Source organism: Oreochromis niloticus, unplaced genomic scaffold (assembly GCF_001858045.2).
Source record: "Oreochromis niloticus isolate F11D_XX unplaced genomic scaffold, O_niloticus_UMD_NMBU tig00002847_pilon, whole genome shotgun sequence".
In the NCBI taxonomy this organism is placed as follows: domain Eukaryota; kingdom Metazoa; phylum Chordata; class Actinopteri; order Cichliformes; family Cichlidae; genus Oreochromis; species Oreochromis niloticus.
Window position 1 is genome coordinate 10920 of NW_020327731.1, and position 20979 is coordinate 31898.

General features: G+C 39.2%; 1 long non-coding RNA gene, 1 other non-coding gene and 1 pseudogene across 2 annotated transcripts; all 3 read right to left on the reverse strand.

The window, feature by feature from the left end:
- Positions 1-908: 908 nt before the first annotated feature.
- Positions 909-5712, reverse strand: LOC109201020 (uncharacterized). Its single transcript, XR_002061054.2, has 3 exons — positions 5248-5712; positions 3730-3840; positions 909-936 (listed from the first exon to the last, which is right to left on the reverse strand). It is a non-coding gene; the product is annotated as an uncharacterized LOC109201020 (long non-coding RNA).
- Positions 5713-11164: 5452 nt separating this feature from the next.
- LOC112845074 (uncharacterized) lies at positions 11165-11283 on the reverse strand (annotated as a pseudogene).
- A 9553-nt stretch (positions 11284-20836) lies between these two features.
- Positions 20837-20955, reverse strand: LOC112845072 (5S ribosomal RNA). The gene has a single exon (XR_003217878.1). It is a non-coding gene; the product is annotated as a 5S ribosomal RNA (ribosomal RNA).
- Positions 20956-20979: the final 24 nt, after the last annotated feature.

The following is a 20979-nucleotide window of genomic DNA, read 5'->3' on the forward strand; positions in this document are numbered from 1 at the left end:
TAGAAGCAAGCTGGATCCCAGAGTTACCAAAAATCACCTTTCAAATTACTTTAACACATAACTGTAGTACATACATCTGTATCCTACAATCACTGCTATTAATATATCAGCAGTCATGTGATAAACAAATAACAAAATTAAGCTGTTTTTTTTTACTCGTTCGTGTTTTTGTTTTATTTTTTATCAGTAACATTTAATACAGGATTTTTTCTACATGCTTTTTGTCATCCCTAGTGAAAATGGGGTTAATTGTTTTTTATACAATATGTTTAGAAATTGAATTTGATCACATGCAAAACATATATGCGCTTATAAGACAGGCACAAATAAAAACTTATAACAAACAAGATGTTTCCAGTGACCTTTTGTCAGAGCTGATGATAAATGTTGCTCTTTTGTTATCTCAGAAATGTATATTTGTGGGTACAGAATTAGAGCGCATGGGGATTTTTCCTATAGTTGTGTTGGATGCAAAGGTCATTATGTCACGACCATAGTGCACGGGTAACTTTCCTTTACATTTGACTAGAATAATCCTGTTAGTGAGACGTTTGCCTTCATACTGACATTTGGGTTCCCCGGTTCTTTTCTTCTTTAGTTTACATATAACAATACTAAACTTTGCTACACTCTTTGTCATGCGACTCTTACGATCATATCTTCCTTGACCATTACAAATGGCTTTGACCTGTTTATCATCACTAAGGATGAATGTGTTAGTAAACTTACAACGGCTGTTAACATCATAGATCTGCCTGTTTTTTATTTCTGTATCACATTTTTCCACACTCATCTTAGCATCTACATGTTGCCGTCTGAACTTTTCATAAGGGGTTTCATTCTGCTGCTGTTTGGGTTGAAGATTGGCTAGTTTTGAGAGTCCAGTGTCAAAGAGCAGCACAAGCAGCAACCAGCAAACATGATCCTCATTGTTTCCTGGAGAAGGAAAAACAGGAACATTTTCCAGATTAAGAATTTAAAGCAGCAAAAATCTTGTCACTGTAGTGGTGGAAATAATTATTTGATCTCCTGTTGAATTTGTAACTTTGCTCATTAACAAAAAAAGGAACAGTCACTAAATTTTGTATTAGTTTGATTTTAATGGAGAGAGACAGAATATTATCTTGCTCAGGTCTACAATCTCGTGCCACTGTGGGCAAAACCAAAGAGCTGTCAAGGGACGATAGAGACAGGACTAGACCGGCACAAGGCCTGAACAGGTGTATGGACATCTGCAAGAATGAAAAGGCACCAACTGTTCATGCATTTATTCAGAAATGGAAGATATTTAAAATGACCTTTAGTCGTCTCAAGCTCCATGCAAGATCTTGCTTTATGGAGTGAGGATTATCATGAGAAAGTTGTTGGATCAGCCACAACTACAAGAGAGAAGCTTGTTAATGAGCTGAAGGCAGTTGGGATCACAGTCATTTAAAACATTGGTAACACACCATGCTGTAACAGACTAAAATCTTGCGGCACTTCCAAGGTCCCCTGTTCAAGGAGAAACATGTATAGGCCCATCAAGTGCCAGTGAACATCTAAATGATTCAGGGAAGACTTTGGAGAAAGTGCTGTGGGGAGATGAAACGTAATTTGAATTATGTGGCTTTAACTGACCTTTTGAAATAGGAGCGTGACGCAAAAAATAGCATCCCCGCAGTCAAGCAGAGAGATGGAAACATTATGGTGTGGGCCTGTTTTGCTACAGGACGACTTAGCAGTTCCAACCAGTCAGACTGCGTCGTCAGACTGCTTGCCACGGATTGGCTTGTCAGTCGCGGCACTCGATGAGTCATGAGACGGTGTCTTTCACTAAAATCAAAACTGCAATTTTTTTAAAACCCTGCAACAAGGGAAATAGCTGCACAACACCGTGGTTCCTAAGTGTGACAAAAAGCCACAGATATATCATCGCTGCCACGTCTTCCTATGTTGTGGCATTCGTGTTGCTTTTAAATGACAACATGGACATTGGGCCGCTTTGTCGTAATGACCACACGCACATTAGGTGGCACTTGATTGTAATGGAAAATGAGTTGAGTCACAGCAAGCCGATCTGAGTATGTACTAATGGAGAAGTGCTATAAGATCACGGAGCGGTCTAGTCAGTCTCCAGACCTCAGTACTGTAGGAAATCTGTGGAGGGAGCTGAAGTTTCAACTTTCCAAGTGGCAGTCAAGAAACTTAAAGGATTTAGAGAGTTTCTGTAAAGAGGAGAGGGCCCAATTGTGTAAACCAAGAGACGTGAAACATCGTGCTACTTGGAGATGAGATATTTATTTCACTCAGTGACGTGCAAATCAGTTTATACATTTTATGTTTTTTGTTTTTTTTGGCTGATATTCTTTCTCTCTCCATTAAAATTAAACAACTATCAACATTAGAAACTGTTGACTTCTTTATTTACTGCAGGGGGTCAACTAATAATTTCCCCCCTGGCATCAAATTTAAATACATAGAACAACATAACAGATAAACATAGTATCCTCTTATTATGACCTTTTTTTTAAAAACATGTTTGATTCGCCCTTTAAAATCACATACCGAGGTCATAAGCACGACTCTGTGTTTCTCTTCTCTCTTGCTTTTTACGTTATACGAGCCCCTAGTTACAGATTTACAAGCGTCACGTAATATTTGGCAGCGTTCTCTTGAAACTTTTATTTTGAAACTGAAACACGCCGAAAAGCGGAAGCAGGCTTCTGCACACCTGAGGTGCACGCGCTGCGTACACCCCTCTGTCGGGCATACGCAGCAGAGCGTGCGCGCCAGAGGTGGCTGACTTGAGCGGAAAGCGCAGAACCAGCAAGAAAGGAAAAGACAGAAACAGACAGAGTTAACCTGAGCTTGAAATTAACCAAGAGTCAGCAGAGCGACTTTTCACAGGGGGAACAGGACCTGTTGATTTTTCTAACTGATGGCTACACACAGCTCTGCTGGACAGGTAATTACCGCTGTTTAGTTTAATATTTGATTTTAAACAGTGTTTGAAGCTAAGACAAAAACAGATCATATATTTTCATACAGTGATGTTCCAGTCGGGTTAATGTTTGTGTGTCCTACCTGTAAAGACTGCAGGTTACTGGAGCGTGTCTGAAAATGTGAAGCCCCCCTTCAGTCTAATATTGACACCGTTATGCCATCTGCACTTCCCTCTACCTACTCTTGAAAACGATATGCGCATCTACTTCACTATTTACGGTTCAACATGTTTCCTGTTGCTCTGAGGTGCATCTAACAAACAAACAAATCATTTACCACTAATAATAACAATTTTACTTTATTAATATAAACACATATATAGCAAAGGTCTTATTCAAATTTATGCAGCCTAGGATAAAAGTTGGTCTTTTTTGATATAGGATGTTTGGAAATTATTTTATTGTTATGATTTTTGCATTTTGTTATTTAATTTGTTGCAAAGAAGAAAACAAGTTTATGTAAACAAGTGGAAATTAATCCTCCTGAAAATAAGCCTTTTAAATAACCTTGGTGGGTTTTTTGGTTGTTCAAGAGTTGAACCATACATAGTATCACAGGTGGCTGACTGCAGTTAGATAATAGCTGTCACAAAAAATATTATCTTCATACACGTCACAGCTATGTAAGCACTGATATTGATAATAGATGGGACCACAAAGAGACAACATTTTTTGCTAAATGTAATTATTATATTAGAAATTTATAAAACTTGTGATTCAAATTTTTCCAAATGAGAACATGTACCTTTTTTTGCTTTACTGATCAGTGGTTGGTTGGTTAACCTGCAGGTGTTCAGGCACGAGTCCGTCGTCTGGAAGAGCAGGTGGTGAAGATGTCTTCAGTGACTGAAATGCCCTGAAGGTGGAATTAAAGTTAAACTTTATTTGAACATAAATCAGTAAAGACAGGCCTCCATCCTGACATGCAGTACTTGCATTACTTATGTATGATATGCATGCTCACAGAACCCAGATGATGCCAGCATGTTTTGAAGCCAATGTCTGGATAGTGAATGTGAGTATAAGTGTGGCAGGAGAGTGATTTCTCTCTCTTTCTTGGAAGTATACAAAAGCCTGTTGTTTATAAATGTTAATAAACAAACAACAAGTTCTTACCGAATGAGAAGTGAAGCCTGGAGATGAGCAGAGATCAAGTCAAGTACAGTTCAGACACGCTGTTATTAAATTCTACCTGAGCAGGTTATAGTTCACCTCAGTAACAGAAGAATAAATAACACTTGGCTCTGAGGGCTTCAGTTTTTATACATTGCTGCAGCACCACCTTAAGCAATCATTTACATCAATACCTACAGCACTAGCCCACCAGTTCTAAGAAACTTCTCTGTTTGTGGTTCAGAACCTAATGTGACGACCAGTGACCACAACAGCATGCAGCTGCAGGTTGTCATTCACAGCTGGCTTTACAATAGAAGAGAATAAAGAGGCATTTTTCTGTAAAACTTTTCTGTAAAATATTACTTTTAAATAAATAAATAAAATGTGTCTAAAAATAAAATTAGGTAAACACCCAGAATAATGAATTAAAAAAAAACTGCATTTGGCTTAGTTTTTGTTAACTCAGTGTAATATGTCATGTGTTGTTCAGCTGAACTCTTCTTCCACACAACATGACCCCTGTGAGTGCCGCCTGCTCCAATCAGAGACGAGGTAAAATGTAGCACTATTAAAACAATGTGATTAATGCTGCATAAAAGTGAGCATTTAGCACAATAGCACAATTAGAGCCCTGAAACCTCAAATTGGATATGTTCAAACATCAAAGCTTACTCAAAAGAGACATGGAATCACTTTAGTTTGTCTCCAGATCTGTTCTTCCTGTCGTCCCCATTTACCAATATTTGCTGAGTCATCACAGAACTTTTGCAGGATTCATTTAGCAAAGTTGTAGGAGACGTCTGCTGTGTATATTATGAATAGAAATGGAGTCAGGACTGTTCCCTGTGGGGTGCCTATACTGCAGACTACCCATTCAGACACATAATTCCTCATGTACTGAGGGTGGTTGGTAAGATCGTCCAGGATCCATGTGGTGATGGTCCACACCTGTGTAATCAGGCCTGTCCTTCAGGATTGTCGGTATAATCGTGTTAAAAGCACTGGAGAAATCAAAGCACATGATTCTCACAGTGCTCCACACACTTTCCAGGTGAGCGAGGGATCGGTGTAGGAGCTGGATGACAGCATCATCTACCGTAATGTTGGGGTAGTAGGTGAACTGGAAGGGGTTCAGCAGTGAACTCACCTGGGGCCGAAGATCAGCAAGGACCAGCTCTCCAGGTTCTCCATCAGGTGTGATGTCAGAGCCTCCAGCCTGTAGCTGTTGTTCATTTACATCTGCCTAATTGATCATTTATCCTCAGCACACTTTTCAGTTCCCTTGCCTGAAACTGGACAACATGGAAAGTCTGAATTCAAACACAGGTTGCGGCTTGCGGCATTTTTTGACTCAGTGCAGGATGAGTGACGGAGCGCTTCTCCCACTGAAAACGCTACGTCCAGGCGAACAGAATTAACTGTTTGGCACAGGTCCCCCAAATGTTTTGCTCTGCTCTGAATTCACAGATCATGTCTGTTTTACTTGTGAGCTATAAGGTATAAAATTCTCTTGTGTATATATTTGTCTTCACAGATGTACAGCAGAGCTTTTTGTGAGAGTGAAATAAAAAATAAAATAGTAAAACCACCAGAATAAACACAATAAACCACCTTTCAGTTCAACTTTTGTTGTCTCAACAATGTTCTCATTTATATTTTTTGCTGTTTAACTTACCAAATATTTCCAGTAAGACATTTGATCAGGTCTTTTAAAACTTCCTATTAACCAAACAGCATTCTCAAGCTGCTGCTGCACTGTTAAGAAAATCCTAACTTAATCCTCACAGCACAGTCACAAGAAAACAAACAAACCCATATGGAAAAGAAATAGAAAAAACTTATAAAAGACTTGCATCAGATTTGGCCTACTTCATATAGTGAATCATATAAGGCTTATATGATTTACTCATGAAAGTGGCCACTTTCATATATTGTTTTAGTAAGTATCCAAAACATACAAGTTTTACTTTTTTCAAGGGATCTTATATCTGTTTTCACTCTTGTATGCTTTTCATACAAGTTTCACACAAGACAGATACAAACTTTATAAGATTTATAAATATCTTTTCCATGTGGGAACATACAGTCATGTGGAAAAGAGTGTTTTCATAAAAATATAGCGTACTAGTAAAAACTAAGAACACTGATTTAGTAACTTATAGAGCTACCTTTAGCAGCAATAATGTTACCAAATTGTTTCTGTATGACTATCAGTCTGTCACAAGGTTGCTCAGGATATTTGAATCACTCTTCTTTACATGGCTTCTTCAGATCATTGAGGTTTGTGGTATTAGTTTATGTTCAGCTCTCTCAAGTTCCCAGCACTGAATTTTAGGTTGAGGTCTGGACTGTGACCGGGCCATTGCAAAACCTTGATTCTTGTCTTTTTTAGCCATTCTGTTGCACCTTTGCTGATGTGCTTGGGAACTTTGCCCTGCTGCTTGACCCAAACTCACTTTTGACTCTACAGTACTTGGTATACAGGGGAGTTCAGTGAAAATTCGATGGTGCAAGGGGCCCAGGTTCTGTAGCTGCAAAACAAGCTCAAATCATCCCCCCTTCACCACTGTGCTGACAGCTTGTATGAGGTGTTTGTGCTGGTATGCTTTGCAACTTTGCTACCAAACTTGCAGCCATGCTGTCATGCTCTTTTTAGAGAGCAGAGGCTTTCTCTTTGCAACCCTCCCAAGAAGGCCAGACTTATTCAACCTTTTTCTAATTGTACTGTCATGGACTTTAACATTTAACATGCTAACTGAGGCCTGTAGAGTCTGAGATGTAACCTTGGATTTTTGAGCTTTTTCTAACCATTGCACAGTTTGACCCTGGGGTGAATTTTCTAGGACGTCCATCTCTAGAAAGATTATGATACTGTGTTAACTGCCAATTATGCTTTCGTATAGGTGCTCACACTTGCTGGTAAACCAAGAATCAAGTGCAGTTGATTAGCAGCATCTGGCTGCTATTTATCTTTTTCATTTGTATTGAAGCATTAAAGGTGCTTTCTGAACAACATGAGCTGTGTGAAGCAATAAATGATGAGCATATTACCCTCTATAGTCTACAGACAAACCAGAGCATCCAAATCACGTGATCAATTTAAGTTGACATCGAACCCTCACTGAGTCTCGTTTCAGTTTGGGTCAGAAAGACTTCAAACTACATACCAGTTTTTTAGAATCACCTTTAGTGCTAGAAGAAACGGTAAAAACTGCATCTTCTAAGGATGTAACGAAAAAAAATGCAAGTAAAGCATGATTTCCATTTCGTACTGGGGGAAAATGCAGCATGACAGCCAATCGCAAAATTATATGGCTGCTGAGGAAAAGGAGAAGTTGTTAAAGTGAAGGCCAAACAGCGACATCAACAGTGAGTTTTGAGATTTGAGAGATTTGTAGCATTTTTGGAGTGTGTAGTCTAGCCTTTTATGTTTTTTTGTTTGTGTTTTTTGAGTGTCAAAAACGCAGTCAAATTAAGTACCATATTTGACCAGCTTGAGACTGATGAGATGAATTGGCCTCATTTTATATACACACAACTGAACTATGCACAAATTCTGAAAACATGAAGTCGTATATCAGCCAAGTACAGTTACTCAGATATCACTTTAGTTCTCAGATTTGCAAATCTCTTGACATCATTTAGCCTTTTTGTTCACCTTCAAAATGCAACAAATTGATTACCAGTCTTAGTCTCTCTCATGTGTCAGAATACATAAGAGGCTCAAAGTGATTTATAGAGCTATTACGCAAGACAGTGGAACAGCAAGAACAAAAAGGACGATGAAGACAAAGAGTGAGAGTAAAAGAAAGCTTGTCCATGGAAGTACAGGGTGGGCCATTTATATGGATACACTGTAATAACATGGGAATGGTTGGTGATAATAAAGTCCTGTTTGTGGCACATTAGTATATGTGAGGGGGCAAACTCCTCAAGATGGGTGGTGACCATGGTGGCCATTTAGAAGTCGGCCAACTTGGATACAACTTTGGTTTTTTCAATAGGAAGAGGGCCATGTGACACATCAGACTTATTGGTAATGTCACAAGAAAAACAATGGTGTGCTTGGTTTCAACATAACTTTATTCTTTCATGAGTTATTTACAAGTAACTCATGCAACTCCGCCAACTCCTGCAAACCATTTTGGGTTCAAGCCACCATTCACTCTTCAGTTAAGTGAAAAAAGAGGAAAACGTAAGATATCTCTACTAGCTGGTTTTTGGTAAGGGTTATCTAATTCACAGTATTAAAAGTCTATTGTAATTTGGCTTTAATGTGTAAATATGGCCGAATGGCATAACAATGCAGAAACAAAAAAAAAAAGTACTACTTTACATTCTTACACTTGTTAATGTTTGTTTTGTTTTTTGTCTTTAAAGTATAAAGATGATGAAGCTCTCCATTTTCCTGTTGTGGGTGCTCAGTGTCACTGTGAACTGCAAGGACCCACAGCTTGATGGACCCATTGATAATTTCCAAAACCAGCACATTATTGAAGGCATACCAGAAGGTGGATGTGATGACCTTATAAGGATAAGGAAAATCAAAGATAACAATAATAAATGTAAGATAAGGAATACCTTTATCAATAGTACGTTCGAGAAAATTAAAGATATTTGTCATAAAAACAATAGTGTTTATGACAATGACAATCTTTATAAAAGTCCAGCAAACATGACAATTTTGCATTGTAAACTGAGCAGTGAAAAAAATGAGAATACTTGCAAATACAACGGGACTGTGACAGAAAAGCAAATTGAAATTGCATGCAACAATGATCTTCAACCTGTACATTTGCAGTGCTGTTTTTAATTGAGAGCAGCTGTGTTACTCGCTGTGATCTTTAAAGATCATTCTCATGATGTTGCTTTGGAAATGCTTCTTAAGAATTTGTTAAGTTTGCTTAAGTAATATAACAGTAATAATAATAATAATGAGAGAACATGGCAGAAATGATTTCAATGAATGTTGAACAATATCACAATCACAACAATTATGGCAACATCCTTTAGACTTCACTTTCTTGCTTGCAAAAGTGTATATTCTACATTTTGACTTTTTTTTTTCTCATCATCTGTTCCTCGTCTTGTTCTTGTATGCCTGTGATCTCTCTTTAAATAAACTAAAAATAACTAGCTGCTGCTACAGAGAATTTTAACCTGAAACTGAAGCACTTGTGAAACCACACACTTAGAATTTGTGCTATTTACTCAAAGAAAAAAAACAGGAAAACATTTCTTTAAAATCTTTATTAACAACACATTTTGATCACTTTAGTGCACATGTTGGTAAACATAAAACTAGTAGAGTTATATAGGGCTAATAACTCTGAGTAATGTGTAACATTTACAAATGTTTTGATCCTACAAAAGTCATGATTGTAGGAGCTATCTGGGGTATTTGACAGAGTTCAGGATTTCATCATAATCCTTGTAAAAAGTCTACTTTTGACAGGAACTTAAGTTTTATTTTTTGTTTCTAACATTTTAAGAGTTTTCCTCTGAGCTTATTAAATAACTACAGCAACAATAACACCAGCCATGTCAGAAAATACTGATCAGATAAGACATGATTTCTGTGGATGATCAGTAAGAAGATTTCTAATCTAGTGAAACAGTCCTGGAGTTACCTCCATATTAATTAACTGCTTCAATAAAATGTGTGTCCTTGTTGTATTAAAAGCTGAAGTCAAATCAACAAATAAAATTCTTACTGTTTGCTGTAAGTGACATGCAACTGTATTAACTAAAAACAAAGTGGCATCTTCTGTGCCCCTCTTATATGCAAACTGCATAGGGTCAAACTAAACCACTATACCTATAGCAGAGGTGAGATGTTTACAAACCACTCACTCCATACGTTTAGCCAGTACAGAGGTCAAATGGCCTGTATTTGTATAGCGCTTTTACTAGTCTCTAAGGACCCCAAAGCGCTTTACACATCCAGTCATCCACCCACACATTCACACACTGGTGATGGCAAGCTACATCGTAGCCACCCTGGGGCGCACTGACAGAGGCGAGGCTGCCGGACACTGGCGCCACCGGGCCCTCTGACCACCACCAGTAGGCAACGGGTGACGTGTCTTGCCCAAGGACACAACAACCAAGACTGACCAAGCTGGGGCTCGAACCAGCAACCTTATGATTACAAGGCAAACTCCCAACTCTTGAGCCACGATCGCCCCAGGTCAAGGCCACTGGATGAAAGTCACCTTTGGAACCTGGCCTTTTGGGAAATGGCTTAGGTTAATTATAGAAGTCTTCCATGTTCTAGGAACTATACAAGTATTTAATAAAAACTGAAACAGTTTGGTCAAGACCCCCCTTCAACTGTGCTGAACATATTTTCAAAATGCATCCATGCAGAGAGTCCAGCCCAGCTGCTTCAAACTGAAATTTTAAATGTTTAACTTTATTAAAGTGTAAGTGAAGCACTTGTGAAATCACACACACTGGTTGGTTTTAAAATCTCTGAGTGAGAGAGGAGTTTTCTGCCCATTATCTGGAGGAAGATCTGGGTTGTACACTTATGGGCAGAGTTGTTTAGAAAACCTCCAGACTGATTTTTTTTTCTCTTTTAGACATGCATTATTTCATCACTATGACAATAAAAAGTCTGCCTTTAACAGCAGCTTTGTTTTATTTGTTGCTTCTAAAGACTTAACAGTTTTCTTCTGAGTTTAAAGCAATGATTTAATATTGGAACTTAATTCCAATATCTAAATTGTTAGTTTTATTTTTTTTAAATCTCAGCGAGTCACTCAGACAGCTGTGGAGGTTCAGGATCAGCAGAGTGGACATCATCACTGAGGGTCTTTGTACAGAAGTGAAAACAGGAGGATGCAGGAACATCTACTGACAGTCTGGAAACTAAAGCCATTAACTAATGTTGACATGCCGAAGCTTTTAGACACATCAAGTCACACAAGCTGAACCTCAGTGATCCTTGATACACAACAGAAAAGCATCACTTTCAGAAGTGTTGTCTTAAAAATTTCCCTGAAGGTGCTTCCACTGAGTGAGCAGCAGCGCCCTCTGCAGTTTGTGTTTAGAAGTGAAAAAGCTTTCAGCACCTGGTATTCCCAGGCGGTCTCCCATTCAAGTACTGACCAGGTCCAACTCCGCTTAGCTTCCAACATTGGACGAGATTAGGCGTGTTCAGGGTGGTATGGTCCTAAGCCGGTGAATGGCTCAGAAACAGTCTTTTTATACATTCTTACATTTTGGGGTCCTCTCCCAACTTAATTCACTTCTGGGATTCTTTCTGCTATGATGGGTCATCAAAGTCTAATTTCTAAAAAGCTTGATTTATTTTTATATCTGAATAAATCATGTGCAGTTTTTCCACATGATGTTTACTTACTGAATTATTTTGTAGATAATCTAAGTGTAGAAAAAATAATAAACGAAGTGTAAAAAGATAGATGATAAGAATTCAATTTAAATTACAAACACACAGTCACTGCCAAGAAGCAAGTTCCAAATCACTGATGAGAAACAGTTATCAACAAAGAAAAGAGAGGATCTCTGCTTAACTCCTGAAGCATCACTCTAAAGTAACAAACAGAACACACATGTAAGAGCATACGCAAGGCTGTGACGTGTCATTGAGATAAAAATGCTTAAAAACTGGGCTTTGTAAATTATTCGAACAGCTTCATGCATCTGTTAAACTGATCTGACAGACACAAACAAAACATTTAACACGTTTTACAACTACAGTAATACTACTACTAACAATAAAATAATTGTTATTAAATTAATAGCACCTATAATAGTTAAAAACCAGCTTTTTTGCTTATAATTGAATGAAACAGCAAAGAAAGACAATGTTTTGCACCAAGAAGCTTCTCTGTGTAGAGTACACTTTAGAAGGGGCAAGATCCTGACCCCTGAGCTGTTCCTGAGCTGTTCACCTGAGTGAGAATGATAGTTATAAAACACTTTGAGCACTTAATACACCATACCTCATTCGTACAAACACTCCTTTCCTGAGTGCTGGAGTAGAGTGGAAAGGCGCTATATAAGAACCAGTCCATTTCCCACATGACATCATTCTCCAGAAGACACAGGAAAGCTTATCCTTTAATTCTCAAACTATAGGATGTACTCTCCCTGCTCCTCCTTCCTCTCCAGTCTGATAGCTCTGCTCCCTCACAGGCGGAGATGTGTCTTTAATCCATCGAGTTTCAACATGAGGGTTCAGAGCAGTCTCTGTGTATGACATACAATGGAAAGCAAACAAAAGAAATTTGACACAAAAACAGAAAATTTAAGGGAATGTGAGTATTGCATAGTGGGTGAGTAGAGGATCCGAGGAATGACTAGAACACAAAGAAACTACAAGGTAAGTAAAACATGCACAACGGTTCACTAGAGGCATAGATGGCCAAGCACCAACGTAGGTTAGCAGACGATTTGGCAAAGACTAGTTGTGTGCGCTGGTCTTAAGTACAGCAGGTGTGGACAATGTCTGCGCCCAGAGATGGAGGCCACAGCAATCCACACATACTAACCAGGCCCAACCCTGCTTAGCTACAAAGATCAGGTGTCATTTTATAGATGATGGCGGAGACCATCTGAGAGTGATGATACAGATTATCCACATCAGCCATAGTAAATGGTTTCAAATACAAATGTTAAGATTGTCATACGTTTTCTCAGTTCAATGCTGTCACCTATGACTCCACATTTTCATCATATTCTACAGACGAAATTAGTCCACAGTATATCAGGTTATTAATTATAGGCTCAACTACAGATTAAAAAAAATGTGTCTCTGATGTTAACTGTGGCAATACGGTGGCACAGTGGTTGGCACTGTTGCCACACAGCAAGAAGGTCCTGAGTTCTATTCCACCATCAGGCCGGGGTCTTTCTGTGGGGAGCTTGCATGTTCTCCCTGTGTTTGCGTGGGTTCTCCCTGGGTACTCCGGCTTCCTCCCACAGTCCAAAGACATGCACTTAGTGGGGCTAGGTTAATTGATTACTCTAAATAGCCCATAGGTGTGAATGCGAGTGCGAGTGGTTGTCTGTGTTAGCCCTGTGACAGACTGGCGACCTGCCCAGGGTGTACCCCGCCTCTTGCCCTATGACAGCTGGGATAGGCTCCAGTGACCCTGAAAAGGATAAGCGAATGGATGGTAGAGTAATAATTTACAAGGTAAAGCAGTGTTACGGTGACAAGGGACTGTTTGGTCTCTTTGGGTTTTACTGGACAAATGTCCTTTTAAAACATTCTTCAAAATAATGATATTGAATTTGCAACATTTTAATCAAATAAGGTCATTTTTGACTGTGTGTGTGTAAATATTCTGCATTCGTTCATTCAGCATTGCTTCAATAACAGGTAGAACTATATATAATCAGCAAGCAATCATGTAAGTAGCATTGCAGCTCCAATTGGTAAATAAAGCAAAAATGTTCAGCAAAAATAAAAAAACACAAGCAGGGCTCTGAATAAGAAAATGTCAGCTTGTGAGCTGTGTAACTCGTGATTCTCCAAGTGTTCAAAGAAAAACACACCTACTGTGTGATCAGATCATTTGTTTCAATTCGTCAGTTGCCACAAGACAACTTAACAACGTGTACATAATAACCTACTACTCCTGTGTACTATAGACCATAGTGTACGTTTCAGTCTGGTTTTAGTCTCGCGATTAATTTGTTTCCCCTACTGCTCTGCTCCGCCCAGGCGGCAAAAGATGCACGTGCTCTTTGCGAGCTCGTTCCCGGCTCGTAACCAGCGCGCTCTGCTGTCAAGGGCGAGCATTGGTTGATGGTCATGATGTGACTGATGCAAACCAGATCCTTTTATTTATCAAAATTGTGATTAATAGTTAAATGTTATTTTTGAGGGGCACCAGACACGAGGGGGGGGCAGTCACCTTCTGAGGGACTAATTATACAGGAAGTGTTCATTCAGTCAGGTGTATGATGGAGTATTAGGGCCATATTAAGAAAAACTACTGTATATATTATCGATCATTTTGAGAATAAAGTAGAAATCTCAACATTAAAAAAAATTGAAATGTTGAGATTACAGTTGTTGTTTCAAGACAAACTGCCACAGTTGCTACACCCTGAATTAGTGAAATCATACTTCAGAATCGGTTTTAGTAACTGTGACAGGTAGGAGGCATGACACAACCACGATTCACCATTCAGTGACATTTTCCTTTTATTCTTAGTTGCTGTACACACACTCACGGCTCAGCTTTCCAGCCGCCAGCCGAACACATACCAACACAACCACAACACAACAGGCCCTAGTTCATTTATATGCAGGGGAGAAGTGATGCACAGATTCAGCTCAGGTGCGCCAACCTCCCCCAAAGCCATGCCACGGACCACGCCCCGCCACAGTAACAAGGAAGGAAATGATTTCTCTTTTAGCTCATAAGCACAGCTGACAAGTTGGTGCCGAAAGCTGCATCTGCTGAGACGGAAAATACAAGCTTGAAAGAGTGGATTTGTACAAAATGAAATGCTTGATAACGGACAGATGGAAGGTTATTAATGGTTACACCCTCATTCAATATAGAGGATCTATGTTGTATCACAAGACGATCAGTTTGTTTCATTAAGTCATGTAAACAAAGCGTTTTGTGCATGCAAATGGTTCCAAACTATGACGTGCTTTGGTCATCAGCCAATCACCTTGAAGTTAATTTAACTCCCAACATTCACAGTTTGGTTTGTATTCTTTCATTTAAGTCAACCTTAAGACAACCAGTTGTGGCGTTCAACCTGCATACTATTATTAAGAAGATATGAGCTGTATGAAGTAAACAGAGATAAACATGCCAATTAAAACTACAAAGCAAAACAAACTCATAATTAACTTTAATTAACCAGTTTTTACCCAACAAACAACAACTGGAGCACAGCCAAAACATCTGGTTGGAGCTGTTAGATCTTTGCCTCAAGGAGTGCCAGAGCACAGACATGCTGTGTATTCAGATGCTTCAATTCTGGCTAAACATTATTGATGAATCATTAGTTTGAAAGGGCGAGTCTCTCCTGGAAGCCACTCATCGTGTTGCCACGTGAATGTGTGTGTGTGTGTGTGTGTGTGTGTGTGTGTGTGTGTGTGTGTGTGTGTGTGTGTGTGTGTGTGTGTGTGTCACAAACCTTAGTACAGGGAGGGGATTTCCAAACCTGTTTATCCATCTGCTAGTAAATGCTATACTGGCACAGGACCCAGATGAGAAGCTGAATCATCGCTCTCACTGGGAGAAAGACCTGGTGAATCTATGAAAACACAGCGCTAGATTTAATTATTATTTCATTTTCTTTATTCTTTTTAATATTGCACAGAGCTACATTCATGCTACGGTGCCTCTGTGTTTTGGCCCTGAGGTGGAGTCGGAGCTGTGCCATATGAGGGGATTAGCCATGTACAGAGGGAGCGTATCACACTGTCTCCCACACAAACTACAGATAACACACCCTTGTCTTTGAAATCACCTGGCATGGCGGGGGTCTGCCTTCTCATTCAGCGCTTAGAGGCTGGTTAGCAATGGGTCTGCCTGGAGGAGCCTAGTCTGTGTCTTTTTTCTCCCATTATTGCTCTTTGTCTACACGGACGGGGCGCTGAGTGACTTCTAAGGAGAAGCTGCATGAGTTGGCATCACGCCTGCTGTGCCCTCATCTGCTTGGGGCACTGTTACACATGCACACACACACACACACACACACACACACGCACAGAGCAGAGGTAAGTCTTAATCAGTAACACAGATGACCAGAAGGCAGGGGTGGAGGTCCATCAGTGACCATCTTCATCCGCCCGCATTACCACAGCTGGAGTCTGCACACTGTGATGGCCAAACCCGTGGCCACACTCTAAAGTCAGTAACTCTTGTATTTTCATTTCTTCATTTGAACACAGTAACACACTTTAGTTTTCAATAACTTTATTGATTGGTTTGGATACATTTGTTCTATTTGTAAGCGCGCACATTTAGTTTACTTATGTATTCATGCCACTTCATTACTTTGATTTTTGACTAACCTTTGTCTTTTTATTTCTTACCTGCCATCATCCCCAGGAGTTGCTGGACAAAAGATGCTAGCCAGGGTTTGAAACCACTAAATGCAAAGAGATTAATGTCAGAGCTGGATGACAGCATCATCTACCGTAATGTTGGGGTAGTAGGTGAACTGGAAGGGGTTCAGCAGTGAGCTCACCTGGGGCCGAAGATCAGCAAGGACCAGCTCTCCAGGTTCTCCATCAGGTGTGATGTCAGAGCCTCCAGCCTGTAGCTGTTGTTCATTTACATCTGCCTAATTGATCATTTATCCTCAGCACACTTTTCAGTTCCCTTGCCTGAAACTGGACAACATGGAAAGTCTGAATTCAAACACAGGTTGCAGCTTGCGGCATTTTTTGACTCAGTGCAGGATGAGTGACGGAGCGCTTCTCCCACTGAAAACGTTACGTCCAGGTGAACAGAATTAACTGTTTGGCACAGGTCCCCCAAATGTTTTGCTCTGCTCTGAATTCACAGATCATGTCTGTTTTACTTGTGAGCTATAAGGTATAAAATTCTCTTGTGTATATATTTGTCTTCACAGATGTACAGCAGAGCTTTTTGTGAGAGTGAAATAAAAAATAAAATAGTAAAACCACCAGAATAAACACAATAAACCACCTTTCAGTTCAACTTTTGTTGTCTCAACAATGTTCTCATTTATATTTTTTGCTGTTTAACTTACCAAATATTTCCAGTAAGACATTTGATCAGGTCTTTTAAAACTTCCTATTAACCAAACAGCATTCTCAAGCTGCTGCTGCACTGTTAAGAAAATCCTAACTTAACCCTCATAGCACAGTCACAAGAAAACAAACAAACCCATATGGAAAAGAAATAGAAAAAACTTATAAAAGACTTGCATCAGATTTGGCCTACTTCATATAGTGAATCATATAAGGCTTATATGATTTACTCATGAAAGTGGCCACTTTCATATATTGTTTTAGTAAGTATCCAAAACATACAAGTTTTACTTTATATCATTTTTCAAGGGATCTTATATCTGTTTTCACTCTTGTATGCTTTTCATACAAGTTTCACACAAGACAGATACAAACTTTATAAGATGTATAAATATCTTTTCCATGTGGGAACATACAGTCATGTGGAAAAGAGTGTTTTCATAAAAATATAGCGTACTAGTAAAAACTAAGAACACTGATTTAGTAACTTATAGAGCTACCTTTGGCAGCAATAATGTTACCAAATTGTTTCTGTATGACTATCAGTCTGTCACAAGGTTGCTCAGGATATTTGAATCACTCTTCTTTACATGGCTTCTTCAGATCATTGAGGTTTGTGGTATTAGTTTATGTTCAGCTCTCTCAAGTTCCCAGCACTGAATTTTAGGTTGAGGTCTGGACTGTGACCGGGCCATTGCAAAACCTTGATTCTTGTCTTTTTTAGCCATTCTGTTGCAGCTCTGCTGATGTGCTTGGGATCTTTGCCCTGCTGCTTGACCCAAACTCACTTTTGACTCTACAGTACTTGGTATACAGGGGAGTTCAGTGAAAATTCGATGGCGCAAGGGGCCCAGGTTCTGTAGCTGCAAAACAAGCTCAAATCATCCCCCCTTCACCACTGTGCTGACAGCTTGTATGAGGTGTTTGTGCTGGTATGCTTTGCAACTTTGCTACCAAACTTGCAGCCATGCTGTCATGCTCTTTTTAGAGAGCAGAGGCTTTCTCTTTGCAACCCTCCCAAGAAGGCCACACTTATTCAACCTTTTTCTAATTGTACTGTCATGGACTTTAACATTTAACATGCTAACTGAGGCCTGTAGAGTCTGAGATGTAACCTTGGATTTTTGAGCTTTTTCTAACCATTGCACAGTTTGACCCTGGGGTGAATTTTCTAGGACGTCCATCTCTAGAAAGATTATGACACTGTGTTAACTGCCAATTATGCTTTCGTATAGGTGCTCACACTTGCTGGTAAACCAAGAATCAAGTGCAGTTGATTAGCAGCATCTGGCTGCTATTTATCTTTTTCATTTGTATTGAAGCATTAAAGGTGCTTTAACATGAGCTGTGTGAAGCAATAAATGATGAGCATATTACCCTCTATAGTCTACACACAAACTAGAGCATCCAAATCACGTGATCAATTTAAGTTGACATCGAACCCTCACTGAGTCTCGTTTCAGTTTGGGTCAGAAAGACTTCAAACTACATACCAGTTTTTAGAATCACCTTTAGTGCTAGAAGAAACCGTAAAAACTGCATCTTCTAAGGATGTAACGAAAAAAAAATGCAAGTAAAACGTGATTTCCATTTCGTATTGGGGAAAATGCAGCATGACAGCCAATCGCAAAATTATATGGCTGCTGAGGAAAAGGAGAAGTTGTTAAAGTGAAGGCCAAACAACGACATCAACAGCGAGTTTTGAGATTCGAGAGATTTGTGGCATTTTTGGAGTGTGTAGTCTAGCCTTTTATGTTTTTTTGTTTGTGTTTTTTGAGTGTCAAAAACAGTCAAATTCAAATAATAACTGTATATTCTTATTTGTGCTGGTGTGCTGAAAATAATGATACCAAACAATTAAAAATAAGCAGTTTGTGAAAGTGAAATTAATGAAGGTAAACTCAAAAGGTGTCAAAAACGGCCATTTATAGGTTTGACTTCAGAGTTTTACATTACACAAAGATTGCATTATAACATATTATAACATATGTTGTTAGTGTGATAACATCTGCATTGCATTCATAGAAGTTTCTTCTGCTCTCAGAACAGATTCAGTTGTTCACAGTTTTGGCACACGGTGCATTACCAGGCTGCAAACACTCATAAGGTGTTGAGTTGTGGTCATGAAAAGAACAAAGTGCTTAATGATAATTCTGTGATGCAGTGTCATCAGACTGTTGACAAACCCTCAGTCTAGCCACAGTGTGACAGCACGGCTTCATGGAAAGTCATGTTTTGAATTACTTCTCATGCAGTGTTTTCTGCTCTTTATTTCATGTTCATTTACTTGACCAAGCCTCTGATGAATGTCATCAGAACATATTATATAATGAAAATGGTTATTTTTTAATAATAAGTCGAGGATGAACATTTGGAGTAACATTGAATATAGAGGTTTTCTATCTCTTAAGGTCAGTTTCAGTTATGAATTGTAAACTCCTCCTTCATTATTCCATCAATTTGTGCAATGGATCAGTGCCACTGGCAGCAAATCAGCCCCGGAGCATGATCCTACCACCACCAGGCTTAACATCTGGTACACGGTTCTTAGATTTCAAAGGATCACCTTTGATGCACCAAACATACTGTTGTCATTATATAGCTCAGTCATAGTCTAGTCTGCCCATAAAGCTGTCTTTCCAGAAGCAAATGGCTTTTTTGTGGTTGGGATCCTCTCAGTTCACAGTAATAACAAATTCCCTCTGATCTAAGGGGGACTCTTTGGGTCTTCTTCCAGTCCTTGGCAAAGTGGTAACATATCCAAACAACTTGTAATTACAAACGATTGTTTGAAACAAATCTGTAAGTGTATAATAATGTCTTAAAATGGTTTACAGTGAGTTCTTTGGACTTTTCCGTTGCTCTAAATATTGGTCAATCCAACAAGTGCTTTTAAGCTAATCCTTTTATGCTGCGAAGAGAAACTAACACTTGTCATGATCACTAATAAGACGTTAATAGGGCTTGTTGAGTTAAATGGTAAATGGCCTGCATTTGTATAGCGCTTTACTTAGTCCCTAAGGACCCCAAAGCGCTTTACACTACATTCAGTCATTCACCCATTCACACACACATTCACACACTGGTGATGGCAAGCTACATTGTAGCCACAGCTGCCCTGGGGCGCACTGACAGAACATTGCAGAACCTTCAGCACCTCGTATGAAAAGATTTGACTGTGTGTATGCTTTTAGCACTGTGTGGATTTGAGAAAATCTAAAATAAATTGAAATTTGTTTTTAGAAGTTGTTTTATAAATTTCAGTGGTATATTATGCATGCAATAGGACATCTATTTAGATTTACATCTTCCACAGAAAAAGCTGCACATTACTGAAACTTTGTATACTGGACTTTGTTGTTGTCCCACACAGGTTCAATTTCGAGTGGTAGATGGCTCAGTGCTCAGTCAACCAAGATTTTATGATAGTGGGCACAATGAGAAAGCTAAGCTGCTTGTAAACAGTACTTTTATGCACTCTTTTTCCATTTGGATAAGAAAGAAATAACCAGGAAACAAAGGCAAACAAATAATCTGTGCCTTTATCCCAGATTCACATTACAGGAACAGCTGCTCAATGACCACTGTAGTCTTTGCTTACTGCACTTTTATCCAGATCTATGCAAAGTGATCCACTACACCTACTTTTACATTTAAATCATTTTATGAGCACTGAAGCCATTTTAATCTGAGCTTCTACTCAAATACAATCAGTAAAGAAAAACACAGAGTCTGTGACGTTTGTTTTGAAGGAAAAGGCATTCCCTGCAAATGTGTGAGACTATTCAGAAAACAGTAATTTTGTTTTATAGGTGAGACACTTGGCCTCTTTTTTTCCTTGTTCTACGTTTGTCTTTTGTCCGATTACTCTGGAACACAAGATGGAAAACTGATATTCTCATGTTAAAAATATAGAAAAAGGATTTTATCACCCATAAATGTTAACTTCTCGTGCCTCTAAGCACAAACAGGAGCGGCAGCGCCCTCTGCAGTTTGTGTGTCAAAGTGCAAAAGCTTACAGCACCTGGTATTCCCAGGCGGTCTCCCATCCAAGTACTGACCAGGCCCGACCCTGCTTAGCTTCCGAGATCAGACGAGATCGGGCGTGTTCAGGGTGGTATGGCCGTAAGCGAGAACATAGGTACACAAAAGACC